Source organism: Fulmarus glacialis, unplaced genomic scaffold (assembly GCF_000690835.1).
Source record: "Fulmarus glacialis isolate BGI_N327 unplaced genomic scaffold, ASM69083v1 scaffold35691, whole genome shotgun sequence".
Lineage (NCBI taxonomy): Eukaryota > Metazoa > Chordata > Aves > Procellariiformes > Procellariidae > Fulmarus > Fulmarus glacialis.
The window spans coordinates 11,619-16,820 of NW_009195268.1; positions in this window are offsets into that span (position 1 = coordinate 11,619).

Here is a 5,202-nt window from a genome sequence, read left to right on the forward strand (position 1 = left end):
ATTTTTCTCCATCAATAGCAATTTGATCTGGTAAATATCTTAGCTCAGTCATTAGCCAAGAAATGCATCAAAGCGCACCATTTGTAGTCAGAGACAAGGTCCTAGATTGGCCTCATTAAACCATTTTCTGATGTCATTCTTGAAAGTGACCTTTTCTTAAAATGGAACAGAAAAATTAGCATTTGGCAGATCAAAACCTGAACAGTCTTGAAATTCTCTTTCCTGCTTATTGTTACTGTCCATTTCACCCCAAATCATTCTGACTTCTGTATTTTACAGGGAATGATCTGGAATGATCTGCTGCACTGGCTGATAGGGTGAGAAGGAGCAGCAGAATCAGGTGTGAACACTAGAAACCTCGGCCCTTTCCTGCCTCTGCTAATGGGCAGCTCCAGGCGACTTCCCTGATCCTTGTCCGGGCTCATATCCTAGCAAACACTGCTCTCCTGGCCTGGATTGTCCTTGACCCGGCCTGTGAAAGTCCAGGAGGTCTGGACATGGGTGTGGGGTTGACAGCTGGCTGTGCTTTTCGTGCTGCCCAAAGAGCTGCTTCCATTATTTTAAAATTCATGGTCCTGATCTCTGGACAGGAGAGTGTAACCTTGGGGCTCCTTTCCTCAGGGTCACTGCTTCCTTGCCAGAGCTTTGGGCTGATGTGTTTAAAGAAACAGAGGGTTTTACAGAGCCCAAGGCCAAGCAAAACACTTCAGCCCTCTGCCTGTCTCCCCAGTAAAACACAATGTGGGCTCTTCAGAGCAGGCTAAGGGAGAAAAGCCAGTGTATTTCTTTGTATCTCTGGTGTGTGTGGCACCAGGCTCTGCCAGACCACGAGACAAAGGGCAGCGGTCATTGCACTGGGAGAAAAAAGTAATGAAAGCAGGGGAATTTGGATGGGAGGGGGAAGAAGCTGCTTCTGCCTCCGCAGGGCTGTGCTCACAGTCCCAGCACACAGAGCAGTGCTGCAGAGAGCAGGTTTCCCAGCTCTGTGCTGTGGTCGCTGTGTCCATTTCTGAACCCACAAACACAGCAGCCAGAGATGAGCTAGGGTCCTCATGGGAAGCCTCAAATGATGCCTAGAAGCAGAAACACCAGGACACATCTAGGAATTGGGCTGGTGCTTGTTGAAGTTGTGGGAGGGAGATGATGGGCCCGATTTAGTGCCCTGCACATAGGTCCAGGGGGCCCAAGGGGTTGTGTCTGCCCCAAGAGGGACCTGCTGAGCCCTGCATCATCTCTGCCAGCCCTGTGCAAATGTCGCCTCTGCCTCTGCCTGAGCACAAGGAGAGACTGGGCAGGCTCCATGCGATGAGCAGTGGGTCTTTTTTGCCCCCACAGAACAGACTTGCAAGGTTAAGATGGTGCCTCCCTCTCAGGAACCACAAGCAAAGGTAGCTTTACACCCATCTTTATCTCATAAATCCTGGGCTCTGGGCTCTGGCTAACTGCCATTTCCCCCAATCCCTTTGTTCCCCCACTGTCCTTCCAGCACAACTATGCACTAGGGTTGCAGGGGAGCAGCTCTGAACCTTGCTGCTGGCCCACCAGGTGCTGTCATCTTGGCAGTTTTTGTGACCCCTTAAGAAAAAACTGAATAGTGCTGCTGCCACTGCAACAAATTCTCTGGAGTTGAAAACACTGGGATGCTCTTACCTTGTCTGAAACATGGCCTTGAGGTTAGGTCAGTTCCTGACTGAATTCAGCTGAAACAACAGAGACTATTCTTTAAGTTCATTAAAAAGATATATGAATATGTTCTCCATCAAACCTGTGCCGAGAGAAGGCATTACAGCATCAATCTGGAGTGTCTCTCCGGTCCCTGGTACAGACAGCAGCCCCAGTGGGAGAGGCTTGCTGGTGGAGCAGGGTGCTGAAGGCTCACACCTTTCGCTGCATGGAGCCAAGTTAGCTTAACAGGGACAGAAGAAACCATGGGGTTTTTTGAGATGCTTCTAAAACACCTGTGTTTCTGCTTAAAATATTTCTGCTGAAACAGTGACCATTTCAGGTCTACCTTCTCTCAAAGCAGAGGCGGCCATGTTTAGACTGTGTTTTGTAAAATCCCTTTGATCAGATCCCTTTTTAGATGATATCCCATGGCTTTAAATACCTTTGCAATTTTTACTCTACCAGCTGTTATGCAGCTGGCAGATAAGATATTGTGAACTGAGTCTCGTGTGCTGGACTGCAATAAAATGGGAAGTTGTGGCGTTCGCTTTTATGAGCTGACGGCATCCCTTTCTCAGGGGAACAGAAGCAGAGTGCCCACAAACAACAGGAACAGTGTCATGCTGTCAACTGTGATCTAAACCTCAGACCCCGTATAAAAATAATGCCCAGCTAACAGGAGTTTGGCAATTATTAAAAATAAAAGTTTCGTAACTTAAACGGAATTTCTAAGGCAGGCAGGTTGTATAGAGACAGAAAAATAAAATCAAGTGGTTCATCTTCCGTCACTGTCTTTAGGCAAATATTACCATAAATTATCTGAAGATTTTGGCATCTGCAAGAAATTGGAGATACTTACATGAAGCTCATCTCAGACAGATTCATTATGACAATTTTTTTTTCTTAAATCAAAAATGACAGGCTATTAAGCCCCAAATACAATACCCGTATCTGTGAACTTCTAGAGTTCCCTTTGTCCATTTAAACTGTGCAAGAGAAGCAACACAGCTCTCCCTAGTGAGGACCAGTGGTATGAGGCACAAGTCACAGATGCTATCCTCATGCCATGACACCCCCCGGGAGGATTCCAGCACCCGTAGTTGTTCAGACAAAATTCTGCTGTTACTGAACACAGCCAGGGCTGAACCTGTGTGTGACCTAAGCCTAGTTTATAAAATAAATACCAAATTAATTCTATAATTCCCAAATAAAATTACTGTATCCTCTCCAAATAATCCCTGAGGTTATGCTGGACATGAGTGAAGAGCTATTTGCTAGCAGAGGAGCATTTTAAATTCAACTTGTAGTGTGTGAATACAATAAGTATTAATTCACAGGCGTGTTTCTGTGGTGTTGATGGGTGCCGTATTTGGGAGTAGCTCTTTTATCCTTGGGCCCCCATGCTCCCTGAGGCCCCTGGGGGCTGCTGTGCCAGGCGGTGCACAGACATGGAGGTGGTCCCTACCTCCAAGGCCTTACAGTCAAGGTTGAATTTTGATCGCAAGTATTTACGGCCATGAATTTAGGCTTTTCCACCTGAACTTTCCACTGGCAGTTGATCTGGTGTCACCTCTGCAGTAGGAGGGAAGCCAGGTCACTCTGAAAGGCAGCAGGAAGAAATTTTATCACTACATTTAAACAAGTACAGATTAAATTCCCACCCAGCCCTTCCAACACACAACAGCAGCAAGTAAAGCATCTCTGGCTCACACACGTCCTTCCCAGAGCAGGATTTATAGCGTGTGTTATAAAAACAGTGCATTTCCTTGGAGGGTCATAGACGGTAAAAAAATTACGTCTGCAGGAGGAAAGGAAAGGAAAGGAAAGGGGAATTTATCCGTGCTGAGGATGTGCACTTTAAGTTCGTGACCCCGCAGCCCAGGCCCCAGCCTGTGTTGGGAGGGTTTGCCAGCTAGGCATGTTTCTGTGCCATAAAATCCCATTTGCAGCCCAGCTGAGGCCTGCCTCTTGCAAAGCGGTCCCCAAAATCCCTGGGCTGCATACTTCTGCCAGCAATGCAACCCCAGGTGTCCATCTGTCCCTGAGGGCTCCGTGGCTCCTCATGCACCTCCCCAGACTCCTGTTGGGTTTCTCCAGCTCACGGCAGGGTGCTAGTCCCTTTCCAACCACCTGTGTGCCTGATGCAGTTCACACCTCCATTCGGGGAGCCCTCTTGAGCTGAGGGGTTTTGAAGGGCTAAAACCCACTCACTCACTGGCCTGCGAAGGGACTGCTGCCAAATGTGGGGCAGCATTGGGGGTGTTAGCAGAGAGATGGGGGCACATCACTGGGACAGGACAGGACAGGAGGAGCTCTGCCACCTCCTCACAGACCTCACGGACTGCTGTCCCACAGCAGTGCCTGGAGGAGGGCGACACCCCCCCCCGACACTGCACCCATGCTGGGGGCACCAAGGCAGGGTTCACAATGGGGATGCCTGACTCACCCCATCACCTGATAACAGAGGTGAAACCACCACCTATCCTCATCCCAACCCTGACGATGTTTATATAAGGGCTGGCAAACGCTGGTGCCCGTGACAGGATGTGCCACAAGTCTGTTTTCCTGTAGCCCCATGGTTACAGCACCCGTAAAGCATAGCAAAATGTTTTATGGGTGTCACCCCTGCCCGCCGCATGCCTCCTTGCCGCACCCCTCCTCGCCTGGGCAGAGCCCCAGAATTTAGCAGGTGCCAACCACCCCAGGAGAGCCATGCTGAGGATGGCGATCCGGGGCGCTGCTGGCGGCAGTGCTTTCAGAGGGTGCTGCCAGCATTGCCTCTGCTGGGATATTTTCTGGAGGTTCTGTGAGCGAAAACGGCTCCCTGCTGCAGCAGTGCCTGGCAGGGCTGCAGGGCAGCTGGAGAGCATGGGGCAGAGGGAGCGCAGGCGCCCATAGGCCAGGGTGCACGGTCCCCATGGCTGGCGCTGCACCAAGACATGGTGTCCCCAGCTCCTCGTGGTCCACAAGGATGTGGGCTGGGCACCCAGGCTCAGCCAAAGTTGGTTTATAATTTCCAATAACAACAGAAACCACATGTCCAGGCTTCGGGGGTGCACAGAGGTAGGGACAGTTGCCTTTGGGGTTGGTGCTGTCACCCAAAGGGACAGGGTAGCTGTCAGGTCTGCAGGGGGACAGCACTCCTGGGGAAGCAAGTGTGGTCTCTGTGCCCAGGGCAGACAGGCGGGGCAGAGGAGCCGGGTCCTGGCTGTTGGCAGGGCAATGATGTCCCCATGATGGGCGGTACTGCAAGGAGGGGGACGCCCATGGGGACAGATGCAGTGGCATGTCCTCGCAGAGCCGGGGGCAGCAACACCACGGCACGCCCTGGGGCTGGGCGTTGGAGCTGGTTGTGCAGCTGGGGCTGCCAGGTCCAAGGGCAATGCCTGTGGAGCTGAGCGCAGGCTGATGGCCCACAGCCATCTGTGTGAAGGTGGGTCCTCAGGGGGAACCACCACTGCTAGGCTGTGAAACGCCATCAACGCCCGGTCTGTTGGGTGCGTGTCCATCTTTATCAACAACCCGCTTGTCCGGCAC